Genomic DNA, 18,365 nt, shown 5'->3' on the forward strand with positions numbered 1-18,365 from the left:
ATGAATTCTACTTTTGGTATAATACTTTTTCTTTTATTTTCTTTTTTAATCTTTTATTTATTTGAGAGGGAGAGGGAGAAGCAGGCCCCCCACTGAGCAGGGAGTCCGATGCGGGGCTTGATCCCAGGATGCTGGGATCATGACCGGAGCTGAAGGCAGACGCCTAATGACTGAGCCACCCAGGTGCCCCTGGTGTAATACTTTTTCATATAAAATATCCGTCTTTATAAACTCTGGTTAATATGAAGCCTGTCTTTATTTATATATTACAGATATCTCTACTAGATGTATGAGCAAAGAATTACCACCAAAAGACAACATTAATAATGGAGAATTATTCCAAACGTTGGTTTTGGAAAGACACGTAAGTCATGACTTTGATGACTTTGGTTTGAGGGAAGTCCAGCAAGATGTGAACAAATTTGAGACTCAGTGGCTATATGAAGAAAAAAATTACAAAGGAGTGACTACATCCCATTATAAAAATCTCACTTGTAGAGAAGACCAACAACATCACAAATTCTGGAATAATTTCCCTGTAAAGCATAGTGTTTCCATAAGAAATAGTAAATCTCAGTATTATAAACATGATATGAATAAGACACTAAAAAACAAGGTAGGCTCTTCAGGAAGCAAGTATAGGAACTGTTTGGACAGTGGGCTTGGATTAAGCTTTCATTCACATCTGGCTGAACTGCAAAGATTTCAAACCCAAGAGGAAATTCATGAAAGTAATCAAGTTGAGAAGTCTACCAAAAAGACTTCAGTTTCACTTCAAAAGATTCCTTCTAGTGTCAAAGCCAACATTTTTAACAAATATGGGAAGGCTCTTACACATTCTTCATTACAGACACAACACCAAAAAACACCAAAAAGAGAAAAACCTTACAAATGTAAAGAGTGTGGGAAGACTTTTAGCCATTGCTCAACCTTAGCTACTCATCAAAGAATTCATTCTGAGCAGAAACCTTACAAATGTAATGAGTGTGGCAAAGTCTTTAACAGGTTCTCAAACCTCACGAGGCATCAGAGAATCCATACTGGAGAGAAACCATATAAATGTAATGTATGTGGTAAGGATTTTATGATACGTTCACACCTTTGGGGACATGAGCGAATTCATACTGGAGAGAAGCCTTACAAATGTAATGTGTGTGGCAAAGCCTTTTCTGAGTGTTCAAATCTTGTTCAACATAAAAGAATCCATTCTGGAGAGAAACCTTATAAATGTAATCAGTGTGGTAAGGAATTTATCACCCGTTCACACCTTTGGGGTCATGAGAGAACTCACACTGGAGAGAAACCTTACAAGTGTAATGAGTGTGGAAAGGCCTTCTCCGGGAGTTCAAATCTTACTCAACATAAGAGAATTCATGCTGGAGAGAAACCATATAAATGTAATGTATGTGACAAGGCCTTTAGTCAGAATTCAAGCCTTACAGTTCATCAGAGAATTCATACTGGGGAGAAGCCTTACAGATGTCAGGAATGTGGGAAAGCCTTTAAGCAGTATTCAAGCCTGAGTAGACACCAGAATATACACAGAATGAAGATAAAGATGTAGAACCTGTGGTAAGGCTTTTATTAAATGTTCTCACATTTGGAGTCATGAGGGAATGCATACTGCAAAGAAACTTTACAAAAGAATGGCATGGCCTTCGTGCCATGACTTGACCTCAGGAATCACCAAAGATTTCATGTTGGGGAAAACCCTATAAACACAACATGTGGTAAATTGCTTAAGTAGGTGGTACAATGTACTGTGCATGAGAAAATTCTTACTAGTGAGAACTAAATCTAGTTCTTGAAGATTAATCAAATCAAATGTTAGATTCTGCCCGAAAATTAAAAGTCAAAATGATTGAAAATTCCTGAGACAATGGGTATCAAAGGAGCAGGGGCATCTGTGGAAATGCCCACGTATCTTCAGTTTATACAGTCATTTTATTCATTTAGATTGCATGATGAGGTTTATTTACTTTATTATTGAATTTGGACCTGTAGTTGGAAATCTGTTAATGATGTTATGTCTCCATCACAGACTTTCCATGTGTTGCCACAGTGATGTCTGTGATGGAACTTCTTGTTTTGGTCCTGATGTGAATGGTGTTTTTTTTTTTAATTTTCAAGTCACTTGTTTCTTGCTGATATCTAGGAAAGATAGTTAACTTTTGTATTATGACCTTGTATCTTGCAGTCTTGGTATAATTGCACATTAGCATTTTCTCTACCATACCTGTGGTGCATCATATGAGATATTTCCGAAGTTCTGGTGACAGGTGCCACTCTGTCTTGTTCCTGGCATAAAAACACAGGACTCTCTCTTACTGTACTAATATTAAGCAAATCTTGCAGTCATTAAGTTCAACTTGGTCATGGTGCAAATTCTGGATGTATTGTGTTGCAGTCAGAGTATCCGGTTTATTAAGGTCTTGGAAGCTTCATGCATCATTGGTATTGGCATATAAAAAAAATCTTTGCACATAAATGGAAACTGGTCCCAGCCAAAATTATAAATAATACGCCACTAATCTAAAATAGTACAAGTTATGAAAACACCCAAGTGTAGAGCTAGATTATTATAAGAACATAGCCATCCAGCTTTTTCAGTATACCATAATGGTTAAATCATGTGCTTTGATACCTCCCCCAGTAACTTTAAGTCCCCAGTCTGCTGCTAAACAAGGAGTGAAGATAGTGAAATCACTCAACCCTGTGTGCCTAAGTTCTCCTCCTTAGAATGAAACTAGTAGTAGTCCCATCCCTGATTTTTGATGAAGACTTCAAGTGCCTTGACAGCAGAGATTCTTACGTTGTGAGCATTCTTTAGAATTCCCCATTCAACTCTTAGAAGGCTTTTAATGAAGCTAAAATTAAATATTTTTTTCTTAAAGATTTTATTTATTTTTGATAGGGGGAGAGCACGAGAGAGCGGGGAGGAGCAGCAGTAGAGGGAGAAGCAGACTCCCTGCTGAGCAGGGAGCCTGACATGGAGCTCAGTCCTGGGCCCCATGATCATAACCTGAGCTGAAGGCAGATGCTTAGCCCAGTGAACCACCTAGGCGCCCCTGAAGTAAATATGTCTTAATGGGAAGTAAGCCTATGTGAAGAATATTGGTTTACACTTGAAATGGTAAATGTAGGCGAGACTTCAGGTTCCCATGCAGCATCCCCCAAAGGAAGAACGTCACTCATTGTGAACCATCAGATGGCCTCCAGGTTTTTGGCAGTAGGAATGGTCTTCTTACCACAGGTGCCAATTAGAATCCTGGGGAATTTCTTCTTTCTTTACCAGTATATCTTCCTTTTTGTCATAGGTGAAGGTTAAGATCCACAGATTTGAGTGTCAAGCACCTGTTTATAGCCAGCTCCTTAGTCATCATCTTTACAGGAATCTCCAGCACAGTGACAGCTTTTGGGTAGGAACATTTCGCTGATTGTGGATGTAAATTTGTTTCCTGGGTCATAGAGTGATACTGTGCTATGTTATGTAACATGTAACTATCTGAGGAACCTGGGTGAAGGGGTGAAGTTTACAAGGACTTTTTCATACAGTCTTTGCACATTTTGTGTATCTGTAATTACTTCAAAATAAAGAGTAACGAAAGGCAACATGATATGCTGTGGCTTTTAGAAAGTTCAGGGGCAGCTCTTTGTTCATATGAGAATAAAGGACATTATAGGTACATCCAGAAGTCATTCTTAAAACTTAAATTCTGAAAACTTGTCACCTCCTTGGTAATTTTCCAGAACACCGTAAATGAGATATGCCTCCACCCCACATAACGTGCGGCTTACTCTGCTTCTAAGAACTGAATCAGCAGCACAGGAGTAGAACCAAAGGATTGGATGTTCAAAGTGTTTGCTTTATTCTGCATTGGTGGATACTTTGTTCTGGAACCACCTCTAATCTTGCATGAAGTGGGCAGAGGGTCTGAGGAAAGGGGAAGATGAGTCCGGAAGTACCACTGAAATTCTCTTATTGTCTGAATGAACGAAGCTTCCATCTTTCCCTTAAGAACAGGGTCAGAAACTCCTCATTCTGGACAGAGGTTCTCAAGACGCAATAGAAGAGGCAGAGCTACACAAGGAGAGGTCCTGCCTTGGGGAGGGAAGCTGCCCTCACACAAGACAACCAGTTTTGTGTAGGTCTCTGATATCATGATTGTGCACACAAGCTCTCTGAGCAGGGTCTGTGCAGTCCCTGTGCTTCTAGGAGAATACAGTGGAGTACTGGTGAACGTCACAGTCCCTGAAATGAAATACACACACACATACACATACATTTCCTAAAGTGGCAATGGGAAGATTCTTTTGTTTTCACACATTATGAGACAAGAATAGGAGTATAAGGATTGGTTCTGGCGTAGTGTGAGGATTATTACTTGAGTTTGGTGGCAGAACTTCTAGATCCTGACTTTGGAGAAGTTTCAGATTGCTCCTTCAGGGTGGTGCCTTCCCTGTAAGGCTCAGTTGCACATTGTGTGGGGACCTTTCTGTAAAATCATATGATTGATGGAAGGCATTGTACATGCATGTGCCTTCCTATACTAGTTACAGGTCATGTGATACAGTATCCTAATTCAGGTGCTTCTCCATTTCATCTTGAGAGCATACCACCCCAAAAGCTATTCTCAGTCACCCACATCATCCCTCTGCATTCTACCTTCACCCCTGTAACCTAATCTCCTGTTGTCCTAACCTGGAGGGTTTGCCTGAGGATAAAAGTGAGGTAACATGTCACCTGCGATTTCTTAGACACAGCTGATTAATCTCTTTTCCTCACATGACCAATGCAGTCCCAGGAATGCAGTAGAGTCTGGGGTTGTCATAGGAGAGAGAATTCACAGGGAATGTTAGAAGAAAGAAAGCTTTAGGATAGAGATTAGAGGGTTTTTTAAACAGATGAGGGCCTCCCAAATGTGTCAGCCTACAGAAGACCCACAGTGGTACCATGCGGTGGCAGTTACAAAACAGCTTTGGTGCACCTGGCTGGCCTGGTAGAGCACATGAGTCCTGATCTCGGGGTTGTGAGTTTGAGCCCCACGTTGACTGCAGAGTTTACTTTAAAAAAAAAAAAAAAATGAAAGTTTAAAAACGAAAATACAGGCTTGATCAACAGCTTGAATATAGTCCATTTCTTTAGTGAACAGGTGTTCGCCCACCATGGCTTCTGAATGAGTGAACACAGATGATTATGTCAGCACCAATGATTTGTTTCTGCATCTTACACAAAGATTGGTGCCCTTAATCTCAGTCTGTAGTTTTTCAAGTGGCAGGTCCAATAACTCCAGCTTGGGCGATAGCCCAAGATCCTGGATTCTGACCACTGAGTAAAACAACCACATCAGCTCTCATTTCTGCATGTCCAACAGAGAGGCTAAACATCCAGCCCAGTGAATCCACGAGGTTTCAGCTTTGGTGAACCATCAGTGGACCAGTGTCAGACAATGAGGGGAATCTGGGATCACTGAGGTCCTCACGGTGCCAGGGGCTCTGCTGCAGGCTGCAGATATGATTTATTCCTGTAGAGCTGAGATGTTACTGATGCCAGTCAGGATTCACCCTTAAATATACCTTCTCCATTTGACCAGCAAGTCTTTTAGGACCTCTCTGCGTTGTTGGCTGTAGGGTTCAAGTTGCCTCATCAACATGGGAATGTTACACCAGACAGTCACAAGTCCTGAATGGATCATGCTTCACTTTTGACAAATGTTTGGTAGCAAGCTAATGGCTGCTTTTCGAAAGCAATTTACCTGTTGGTTATGTCAAACCTGAGTTCTGGGGCGCTTGGGTAGCTCAGTTGGTTAAGCATCTGCCTTCAGCTCAGGTCATGATCTCAGGGTCCTGAGATTGAACCCTGCATCGCCTCGGGCTTCCTATTCAGCAGGGAGTCTGCTTCTCCCTCTCCCTCTGCCCCTCCCCCTTGCTCGTGCTCTCTCTCTGTCAAATAAATAAAATCTTTAAAAACAAACAAACCTGAGTCCAAACCCCAAGGGAGCTTTCCAGATGGAGACTGCCCGCCTTTGTCAGAGACTCCAAATGGTGGAATCTGGCACAGTTTTGCATTGTCTCTGATACTCCAGAAGTCTATTAAAGGGCTGGGCCTTTTTTTTTTTTTTTGATGGTGGTTGTGGGCAAGATACAACAGTGTATTTTTCTTTATTGCTAGAATGAGCATTGCACATTGCCCATATAATTCCAGTAAACTGTAATTGGAAAAGGACTCTGAATTTGTTACATTTTATCAGCTTTACCTACTGGCAGAGAAGGAATGTCCTAGACAGGGCTTTTGAGACTAATGTCTGTAACTTTCCAACAAACAATTCATCCACATAGGGAAACACTGACAGCAGAGGGTTGAGATAAATGTAGTATATTCTCACCCATACACTGAAAGGAAATGCCTGGGGAGTTTGCTTCACTAACACTGTTCTCCCTTCAGCCTACCCTGTAGAATGTGGATAAATATGGAATCTCATACAAATGATGATGGTTGTGAAAATTGGTAAAACATTTTGAAAAGTATTGGAAGTATGAATGAAAGCTGAACAGTTGCAAGCCTATGACCATGAAATTTACTATTCCAACAGAAATTTGTGCATGTGTCACCAAAGCACAAATTCTAGAATTTACGTAGCAGAGCTATTCATAATAGCCCCAAACTGAAAACCACCCACATGTGCATCAGGAGTGGAAAGGTTAAAGTAATTGTTAGATATTTATACAATGGAATTCTATTAAATGTTAAGAGTCCACACAATGGAACTAATGCTAGTAAATGACTTACAACCTGTGTTAATAGGAATGAGTTCATGAAATCATTTGGAATGTGAAGCCAAATACAGAAGATTCTATTCTGTATGGGTCCATTTCTATAAAGTGCCAAACAGGCACTTTGAAAAGTGATCTGTGCTGTTAAATGTCACATTACTGTTTACTGTGGTGGATAGTAACTGGGAGGTTTTTTGGGTTGGAAATCTTCTGGTTTTTTTGAACTACAAAATACATACAGAGATGTGTTCACTTTGTGCTATTTTACTGTGCTTTGTACTTAAGACCTATATGTATATCTTGAAAATTGTTTTGAAATACCTGTCACCAATTTTTTAAAAATTCAGGAGAAGGTAAGTAGATTAATGTTTTCACGTCCTTTTGTTATTGTAAAGACATTAAATAGTACTGTAATTTGTTTTTTAAAAGATGTGCTCTAATTCTTAGGTGAAACATGAAGATATTGAGTGTAAAACCTCCTAAATTAAGGTAAAGTAGAGAATTATTGAAAATTTACACAGAAGATAGAAAATAAGAAAATAGACCATGGGTAATGAAGAACATGCTATTGCATGTTGGTAAATCTAATCCCTACTTACCACTGTTTATATTGAACATAAATTGGTAATAGCTCTTGTTAAAATCTAACATTGTTTGACTCCAGTAATTTTTTTTTCACGAGTTAAAACATTAGGATTAAAGTAAAATAATGAAATATAATCTCATGGCATTTCAACCTAGTAAACTGCCAACAGGACTGTATAATAGAGTTTAATGTAGGTTGTCATTATAATCATTGTAAGTGGTATTATTCTCATTTATTAATGTACAGTTTGCCAATACTATTGATGAATAACAGAAAATCTGACTAACAACTCACCATACGTACGCATTCAGACACACAGACATATATGAGTGTGTGTGTATTGCATCTTGATTTGTGGTCTAATGTGTGGTAAATATTTGAGTGGCTCTAATCTTAAAAATAGTATTTCTCTATTTTTGTGCCATAGGGTTCGATATAACAAGATTCATTATGTCAAACGAATTCTCTTCAAATTATTGAATCCTTAATATTTTACTACAGCTTCATTAGGTAAATACAGAGCTAGCTATATTGTAATTTTTCCTGTACTTGAGTAACAACTGTTTTGTCCTTGTGGAAATCCTCCTGCCACAAACTGCACATAAACAAACAGGATTCCTGACTTTCCTTCTAAATGACTGTTCCTGAGCTGCTACAGGTTTAGTCAAAAACTCCACTTACTTCCTCCTAACTGACATGAGTGCCCCCAGGTTTCTTTCTTTCCAACATGAGAATTGTCATCTTCACGTGATACAGAAAAGTCTATCCTCTGCAGTTGCCAAAACCCATGCCACTTTACCCTAGACATTTTGCCTTTTTGTCTCTCACTCACCTGATGTCGTTTAAACAATTAGCCATACATCTTCGTGCTTTCATTTTTCCCACTGCAGTTTAATCTGGATGTTTCTACAGAAAAAAAAATATTGTGCTTCTCTCCCTCCATATAATTATCTTTCCAACAACCACCATCTCTATAAGGTTGTAATGTACTAATTTCATACCTTGGCCCCCACATACACCTACTACCTGAACCTGATTTCCATTTCCGCTTCACCCCATTCTATTTCATTTTTCCCAGAGAACATTTTGTTTGTTCAGTTTCTTGAATGGCCATCTCACATACTGTTCCTTTTCCATGGAACTTTACCAGATATTCCATGCTTAGTTAATTTCTGGATAAATATATTATGTCAAACTGGAAGTTCTGCGCTCAAAGACATCCCCATAATATCCAGGTTGTGTGAGATCCATGTCTTTTTTATTTCATAGACTCGAACTGCTCCACTATAAACATGACTAACAATTACATAAGGATTTAAATAATAATTACATAGTAACTCCATTTACAGTTGTTGTGTTTATGGTTTATTATTGCACACAACTTAAGAGGTGATTGTGTCATCACTGTAGAACTCGGTGAAGAGGAGTGAATAAACAATGGATGCTGTGCATAAACATAACTTTATATGTTTCATTTCTTTCTTTTTTTTTTTTTTTACATTAAACTCAAGCCCCAGTGTGGGGCTCGAACTTACGACCATGATCAAGAGTTGCATGCTCGGGCGCCTGGGTGGCTCAGTTGTTTAAGCAACTGCCTTCAGCTCAGGTCATGATCCTGGAGTCCCGGGATCGAGTCCTGCATCAGGCTCCCTGCTCAGCAGGGAGTCTGCTTCTCCCTCTGACCCTACCCCCCATGCGCTCTCTGTCTCTCGTTCTCTCTCTCAAATAAATAAATAATCTTAAAAAAAAAAAGAGTTGCATGCTCTATTGAATGAGCTGGCCAGGTGCCCCACTTTACATTTCTGATGACATCAGGAGGTTTAGTCGTTTGTCCAGACAAAACAGAGCCTGGACACACTGGAGCCATGGCTCATGAGAACAAAGGGGCCTACAGTTGGGAAAAATCTGTTGTTTAAGGCAGAGATGTTCACCAGCAACCAACTGGTCTTATTATTAATAAGAACAGTGCAGACTTGGAAGGTGGAAGACGGTATAAAATGATACAAGGGTGCTCCCAAGGACAAGGATTCTTTGGGTGACTGTGGACCCGGGGATGCATCTTGGGGAGAGATTGTTGGTATGAATGTGCCTGACCCACTGCTTGTGCTTAAGCAAGATGGAAACCATGGAGCCACGGGCTCACAGCCGACCCCCAAGCAGCAAATATCAGAGAATGATAACAATGTTGCCTGTAGTGATAGTGTGGTTTTGTTATTACCTACCCCAGAACAGTATCCCAAATCCTTTTTCATTGTGATGTTTGCATTGTTCCATTTGCCAGTCACACACACAGGAAAAGAGATATTTACCAGTATTGGCAGGATACAGCACAACGAAACAAAGGAGCCAGTGTGCCTGGGAGCTTTTACTCCCAGTTCTGCCCATGTGGAGTTTCTGGGGCTGACTGGGATGGCCTGGAAGAGACTCAAGAGGCAGGTGCTGCTGATGGACACACCCCTTCCCACTCTGAATCCTGTCTGTGATAAGAAGATTGTTCCGATGGTCACATTCCTGAAGCCATCCTGCCAACTTACAGTGACTGATGAAATTCTTTTGTCTTCAGAGTCAGAGGATCCTGCATGGGAATATGATGTATGGGCTACATTTATCATGTCCACTGCAATTCAATATTCTCCACTTACGTTGGTTCCCCATTAGAAATGATCATAGTTCTATAATTTTTAGCAGCATTGTTCCCCTTGGTGATGTGTTTGCACATAAGAGGAACAGACACAACAGCCATATCAAAGTGCAGGGTCCTTTAGTGTCATTCAAAGATCTTCGAAGTTCCTGGACATGTTTATTGTTAATGTTACTAGTCTAAGGTTTGTGTTTTTTTATGATTTTATTTATTTGACAGAGAGAGACACGGCGAGAGAGGGAACACAAGCCGGGGGAGAGGGAGAAGCAGGCTTCCCGCCGAGCAGAGAGCCCGATGCGGGGCTCGATCCCAGGACCCTGGGATCATGACCTGAGCCAAAGGCAGACGCTTAACTGAGCCACCCAGGCGCCCCCTAGTCTACGTTTTCACCCGAGGAAAACTCCCACAGGTAGCAGCACTTCTCACTTTCAGGTGGAACTCCCCTAGCTCCCACTTTCCAGTACCTGGGATGGGTCCACATATTGGGACTCTCCCTTTCTCACAATGGGACTCTTCGGGAGAGTCCCCTTTTCATATTCCCTTGGAACCAGGTAGGCACACCACCCACCCCAGTGGTGGCTGCATGAATGCTTTCTAGATGTAGCCACTTGGATCCCGGAGAGCTTGCCAGTAGCCACCAAAGCCCCTGGGAATTGGGGACTTCAGTGATCATGATAGCCAGTGTTGGCTGGACCCCAGGGAGGACATGGGGATGCTATGCCTGCCCACACCCAACACCCCCGGGAGCCTTAAAGATTGAGGTTTGGCATTGAAAGAAAGCTGGCCTGTTTCCTGAGCAACTTAGCTGAAAGCTGAATGTTTTGGGAAAAGGGCAGGGGGCGTCCTGAGGGGGAGTCAGGCTCCTGTGAGGGAGGGAGCATGCTGGGATGGAAAACCGCAGCTCAGTGCCACCAGGGGCGGCCACAGAAGAGCCTTCCAGTCCCAGGCCTTAACTGGCACGTGGTGGCCCCACACAGGGCCTCTGGAGTCCGGGGTGCTCGGAGGCCTTACAGTCTGCACTTGGAACTTGCCATATAGTTCCTTTCCCACTTTCACTGGGGGCACAGCAGGGTCCAGGTGCTGGGTGGTGGCGTCTGGGTCACACCAGCGGAGTGATCCTTCTTGAAAATCAAGTTGACATTTTTATCTTCCTGTACTTTCTCTCGAGGGTGTATTCCTTTGGGGTCTTAGATGGAGCCCTTTTTAACACTTTCTCCCAAGTTAGTATGGATTTGATCACTTTTAGGGCAGAGGCTACAGCTTTGGAAAAATCATCTCTTCTTTTTAATTACTCCACCCTCCTTTTTACGTCTTCTTCCCCCCCCCCCCCCCCCCCTTTCACCTGCCTTTGAAATCTTAAGTCTGGAGCAAACAGAGGATAAACCCTGAAAGAAAAGTGGTTTCTTTTCAGTGGACCCTCTTCTGCGAGTTTGGGGTGAGACACTAAGGTCGTGTACGTGTGCAATGATCGACTGTTGTGGGCCATCAGGTTTCAGGGGCTACCTGTCACCCTGAGGCCATCTGTCTCCAGTTTCCTCTCACCCTTGCACACTTCCACCCTTCTGCCCTTATTGAATTATAGTGCATAGAGTGGAGAGTGAGAAGGAGAACCAGGCTGATTTTTAAGTATGTGGCAATGTTCTTTGGTGGTCTTCAGGCAGATTTTTAAGAGCTGAAAGAAAACTTATTTGCCTTATAAATTAGCATCAATGTTCCTTTCTTTTTTCTCCCCTCTCCCTGTAAAGACAGAAACTTGAAATTGTTTGGTGCTAGGTGTTTTTTTTTTCTCTGTTTTATTAAGTTTTTAAAATTTAAACTCCAGTTAATATACAGTGTAATAAACTTCAGGTGTACAATACAGTGATTCAACACTTCCATACCTCACCAAGTGCTCATCTGGAAGTGCATTCCTTAATCTCCATCACCTATTTAGCCCACCTCCCCCCCCCCCCCCACCTCTCTTCCGGTAACCATCAGTTTGGTCTCAATAGTTAAGAGTCTATTTCCTAGTTTATCTGTTTCCCTTTGCTTGTTTGTTTTGCTTCTTAAGTTCCACATATGAGTGCAATCATATGCCATTTGTCTTTCTCTGACTGGCTTATTTCACGTAGCATTGTATTCTCTTGCTCTAACCATGTTGTTACAAACGGCAAGATTTCATTCTTTTTTATGACTGAAAAATATTCCATTGTATACACACACCACAACTCTTTTACCCATTCATCTGTTGATGGACATGGGCTGCTTCCATAATTTGGCCATTGTAAATGATGTTGCAGTAAACATCAGGGTACATGTATCCTTTTGAAAATTACTGTTTTTGTATTTTGGGGTGCACTGCACCCAGCAGTGCAATTAATGGATCATAGGGTTGTTCTATTTTTAACTTTTTGAGAAACCACCATACTGTTTTTCACAATGGCTGCACCAGTTTGCATTCCCACCAACAGTGCAAGAGGATTTCTTTTCTCTCCACATCCTCACCAGCTCTTGTTTTTCCTGTGTTTTGGATTTTAGTCATTCTGACAGGCGTGAGGTGATAGCTCATTTTAATTTTGATTTGCATTTCCCTAATGTTGAGTGATGTTGAGCATCTTTTCAGGTATCTGTTGGCCATCTGGATGTCGTCTTTGGAGAAATGTCTATTCATGCATGCCTTCTGCCCATTTTTTAATTGGATTATTTGTTTTTTGGGTGTTGAGTGGTATCAGCTCTTTATATATTTTGGATACTAACCCTTTATCAGATAAGACATTTGCAAATATCTTCTCCCATTCCATAGGTTGTCTTTTAGTTTTGTTGATTGTTTCCTTCACTGTGCAGAAGCTTTTTATTTTGATATAGTCCCAATAGTTTATTTTTGTTTTTATTTCCCTTGCCTAAGAAGCCATATCTAGAAAAATGTTGCTATGGCCAATGTCAGAGAAATCACTGCCTCTCTTCTAGGATTTTTACGGTTTCAGGTCTCACAGATCATGGATCCATTGTGAGTCTTTGTGTATGGTGTAAGTAAGTGGTCCAATTTCATTCCTTTATGTATAGCTGTCTGGTTTTCCTAACACCATTTGCTGAAGAGACTGTCTTTTTCCCATTGCATATTCTTGCCTCCTTTGTCAAAGATTAATTGACCATAAAATTGTGGGTTTGTTTTTGGGTTTTCTATTCTGTTCTATTGATCTGTGTGTCTATTTTTGTGCCAGTACCATACGGTTTTGATTCCTACAGTTTTGTAATATAACTGTCTGGTATTGTGATAACATCCAGTTTTGTTTTTCTTTTTAATTATTTTAATTTTTTATTTCCCTTCCCCTCCCCTCGTTTTTCAAGATTGTTTTGGCTATTCAAGGTCTTTTGTGGTTCCATACAAATTTTAGGATTGTTTGTTCTAGTTCTGTGAAAAATGCTGTTGATATTTTGATAGGCATTGCATTAAATATGTAGATTGCTTTGGGTAGTATAGACATTTTAATATTTGTTCTTCCAGTGCATGAGCACAGAATGTCTTTCCATTTCTTTGTGTTGTCCTTGGTTTCTTTCATCACTGTTTTATAGTTTTCAGAGTAGAAGTCTTTCATCTCTTTTGTTTATGCCTAGGTATTTTATTATTTTTGGTGCAATTGTAAATGGGATTGTTTTCTTAATTTCTCTTTCTGCTGCTTCATTATTGGAATATAGAAATGTAACATATTTCTGCACATTGGTTTTATATCCTTCGACTTTATTGAATTTATAAGTTCTAGTAGTGTTTTGGTGGAGTCTTTACAGTTTTTCTATGTATAGTATCAAGTTATCTGCAAATAGTGCAAGTTTTAGTTCTTCCTTAGTAATGGGATGACTTTTATTTTTGTTGTTGTCTGATTGCTGTGGGTAGGACTTCCAGTACTGTGGTGAGTAAGGGTGGTGAGAGTGGACATCCTTGTCGTTTTCCTCACCTTAAGGGAAAAGCTCTGTTTTTCCCTATTGAGTTAGCTATAGGTTTTCCATATAAGGCTTTTTATTATGTTGATGTATGTTCCCCTTAAACCTACTTTGTTGAGGGATTTTACGATTGGATGTTGGACTTTGTCAAATGCTTTTTCTCCATCTATTGAAATAATCATGTTTTTTATACCTTCTCTTACTGATGTGCTGTATCACATTGATTTGTGAATATTGAACCATGCTTGCATCCCAGGAGTAAATTCTGCTTGATCGTGGTGAATGATTTTTTAAATGTATTGTTGGATTTGGTTTGCTAGTATTTTGTTGAGGATTTTTGCATCTATGTTCATCAAGGATATTGGCTTGTATTTTTGTGTGTGTGTGTGTGTGTGTGGTGTATTTATCTGGTTTTGGTATCAGAGTATTGCCTGTGAAGCCATATGGTCCTGAACTTTTGTTTATTGGGAGTGTTTTGATTACTAATTCAGTTTCATTGCTGGTAATTAGTCGCTCAAATTTTCTATTTCTTCCTGCTTCAGTTTTGGTAATTTATATGTTTCTGGGAACCTATCCATATCTTCTAGGTTGTCTAATTTGTTGGCATATAGTTTCTCATAACCTCTTACAATTGTTTGTATTTCTGTGGTGTCAGTTATTTCTCCTCTTTCATGTCTGATTTTGTTTATCAGAGTACACTGTTTCTCCTTTTTTTTTTTTCTTTTTGATGAGTCCAGCTAAAGGTTTATTGATTTTGTTGATCTTTTCAAAGAACCAGCTCCTGGTTTCTTTGTTCTATTGTTTTCTTAGTTTTTATTTCATTTATTTCTAATCTTTATCATTTACTTCTGCTGGTTTTGGGTTTTGTCTATTCTGCTTTTTCTAGCTCCCTCAAGTGTAAGTTGTTTATTTGAGATTTTCTTGCTTCTTGAGGTAGTCCTGTATTGCTTTTCTATTAGAACTGCTTTTGCTGCATCCCAAATATTTTGGACTATTGTTTTGTTTTCATTTGTTTCCATGTAAGTTTTATCTCTTTGATTTCTTGTTTGACTCATTGATTGTAGCATGTTATTTTACCTCCATGTATTTGTGCTCTTTCCAGAATTTTCCTTATGACTGATTTCTAGTTTCATAGCATTGTGGCTGGAAAGGGTTGGTTAAAATGGCATATTTCGCATTGGTAGGTTTTCACATTTCACATTCCAATTTGCATCCCTTGTACAGACAGGTGCACTCCTTACTTAGTTAAACTGCTTAAATTCTGGTTCCAGCCGCGGCCCCACATCTACTCCCCACCGAGGACGGGGGTCCGAGACCACCGAGTCTGGCTGGCCTCTCCAAGGAGCAGCGTCTCTCCGTCTAGGACAAAACCGTTTTTAACGAAAACCGTCTCACCTTGAGAAAATGTAAACATGTTAGCTTTCAACACAAGTGGTCCAGACGACTATAGCTCCACCTCAGACTGTTGGAGACAACTTAAAATAGGCAGGCAGTACTCCGGTCCCACCGGACACAACAGAAATTCAAGGGGTTGGAAATTCCAAAGACACGTCCTGGGGGCGGGCTGTCGGAGAGCAGGCCCCACCCAGACCCCGTCCGGCAGTCCTGGCCGCTCCCCTGAAGGTCCAGCCAGGGGCATAGCTGGTGGGGCGCGCCCAGGCCCCGAAACTCTCAGCCCAGCTTCCGCCCGGCCCCGCCCGCCCTTCTCGACGGATCTTATCCGTTCCCCTCCCATTACCGGAAGCGCCCCGCCCCATCCCGTCTCCCGGAACTGCGGCCGCGCTCTGGCCAGTGCGTGTGTCCGGGTCATTCCCGGAAGCGCTGCACCCAGGCCCCGCTCGAACCCCGCCCTCAGACGGGGAGCGTCCTGGCCAGGCCACTTTTCACAACCTGCCTATTGCCGGGATCGCTCCGTCAGGCGCGCTCCACCCCGGGTTCATTGAGTTCTCGTACTGGCCCGAAACTTATCTTACCCCTCCCTTTGCCGGAAGCGCTCTACTCAGGCCACGCCATAGCCCCGCCCTCCCGCCAGCGCGCACGCGCAGTTTTTTACAGCCCTCCGGGGCCCCCAGCGGCTAGGTCCCTTTGGGAGGTTACGACGGGTGCGACTGTTTTCGGTCCTTTCTGTTCTGTACGTGAGCGTCTCAGTCCCCAGGCCTACAAGCCTGGGGTCTGGGGTCTCCGCGCACATTAGAGTCCCCTCACCCCCGCCTCCCACCGCGGTAAGTAGGGCGTCGCGGAGATACACACGGAACCCTGCGGGCGGCGCTGCGGCTCCGGGGGTCCCGGTGCGTTTAGGTTCACATTTTTCGGAGTCGGCCCCTGCCTGTGGTCCCCCGGGCCTCGGGCCTTCAGACGCCGCCTGCCGCGTTGTCTCCTCGCTTCGCGCCGTCCCTGGGCGCCCCTCCCGCCCGCGCCGTGGGAGTCCAGGGAGATGGGCGTGTGCGCCTCGCGCCGCAGCCTGGCCCGGCTCGGCCCGTCGAGGCGCGGAGTCTGGCCCTGGCCCTGGGATTGCGCAGACCCCGCCGCCCTCCTGAGGTGCCCCCGCGCCGTGCAGCCCCGCGTAGCGTGAGAGGACCGATGCCCAGGGACGGCACCCTCGTCCGCGCGGGCTTTGGGACGGAAGATCGCGGGGAGTCACGGAGCAGGTCCCCTCCCCCTCCCCGCGAGGATGGGGGGCCTTGGGGAAGCCGGGACCGCGGAAGGGAGGCCGGGACGGCGGCAGACGAGGGGGAGAGGGGGAGCAGGAGAAGGGGAATGGCGGAGGAGAGATCCGTGAGAGGGTCCGTGAAGAGACGGCAAGATAGAGGACGCGGGAGGGACCTGCAATGAGGCCGTAAGAGCGGAAAGTCGCAAGCGGAGAAAAGAGAAGAGCGAAATGTGGAGGAAAGGGAGGCGCTCCAGAAGAAGGGGGACAGGACAGTCGGGGCCCTCGGTTAGCAGAGGTGGGGCCACGAGGGCGAGGTACTTGACGCAGACAGCGGGGAGAAAAGGGCTGTGGGCAGAAGATGCTGGGACTGAGGCGGTGGGGCTGACAGCGCAGAGAGACTCAGCAGTGCGAGAGCTCAGCCAGAGGGGGTGCCAGTGAGTCGGGGCGCGGGGAGCGGACCTGGGAGAGCGCAGGACACAGGTGGGGGTGGGGCGGAGAGCGAGGCCGGCATTGATGGAGCTCGGAGCAGTCGGAAAGCCTGGGCAGAAGGAGTAAGGGAAGGTGAAATAGGTCTCAGGAGTGCCCCCGGAAAGTGTAGGTGCAGGGAAAGGAAGAGAGAAAAGGGGAGAAAGCAAGACTGGAGACGGGAATCACAGGAAAGGAGAAACAGTAGAGTGAATCAGGAAAGAGAAAGACACGAACAGATGGATAGACAGAAATCCTTCGGGGGGAGAAAGAAGGGGAACCCAGATCTGGGTGAGTGGTGGTTAATGGGACATGGGTCTCCATAATGTATTTAAATTTTGCTTGTTTGACAGGTTATGATCCCAGGGTCCCGGGATCGAGTTCCCCATTGGGCTCCTGGCTCATCAGGGAGCTTGCTTCTCCTCCCTCTGCCTGCCTCTATGCCTACTTGTGCTCTCTTGCTCCCTGTCAAATAAATAAAGTCTTTAAAAAAAAAACAACTGGGGGGAATTAAGTTAATATCTATTCCCTGGACCCAGGCATACACACACACGTGTGTGTGAGTGCGTGCGTATCCTCTAGCATTTTTCTGCCAGGAAGATTTGTCTCTTCATTTATTTGTTCAATTATTTATTCGTGTCAGTGTAAACTGGTATATAGTAACTTACACTAGGTATTATAATCCAGTATGATACTATTTATTTTGTTGCTCAAATTATTCCAGCTTTGGCCATCAGGAGCCCTTTAAGTTTCTGTTTCATGTGGCTTTGGTTCCAGTATTTTTTTGGGGAAATTTCCATATTTATACCAGTACAAGATGCTCCAGACTCTTTTCTCTGTCCCAGACCTAAAATCACGTATTTCCTCAACGAGTTTTTTATTACCTATTTCAAGATGTGAGGAAATACAAGTACCTAAAGGATGGAGATGAAAGACCTATGGTGGCACAACTCCCAGAGAACACAGACAGACATGGAACCGAAGCAACAGTGAACAAAATCTGGTCCATTAGTGCAGTTATAATCTTTATTACTAAACATCAGTCATAATTTACAATCAAATATGTGTTTATGGCACCACCATCAAAGGCTTCCTTTTGTTCCCACCACGGATGATTAAACTGTCCCCTGTTGTGGTCCTTTGCTCATTTCAAACAAGGCTGTGGTGAAGACACCTGTACGCTCAGCTGTGATAATTCCTGATGCCACCCCCTGGGAGATTCCCAGAGGAAAGAAGTGCTGTCGCTCTAAGGCTCTGACATTTAGACCCAATGTGTGCAGCCAATGAGCCTGGTTAGGGCAGGACACGAGTGCATTACCCTGAATCTGACC

General features: G+C 43.1%; 1 pseudogene; it reads left to right on the top strand.

Annotated features, from left to right (window-relative positions):
- Positions 1-7,211, top strand: part of LOC113935851 — a 47,808-nt pseudogene extending 40,597 nt beyond the window's left edge.
- Positions 7,212-18,365: the final 11,154 nt, after the last annotated feature.

This window comes from Zalophus californianus, chromosome 17 (assembly GCF_009762305.2).
Source record: "Zalophus californianus isolate mZalCal1 chromosome 17, mZalCal1.pri.v2, whole genome shotgun sequence".
NCBI classification, from domain to species: Eukaryota; Metazoa; Chordata; class Mammalia; order Carnivora; family Otariidae; genus Zalophus; species Zalophus californianus.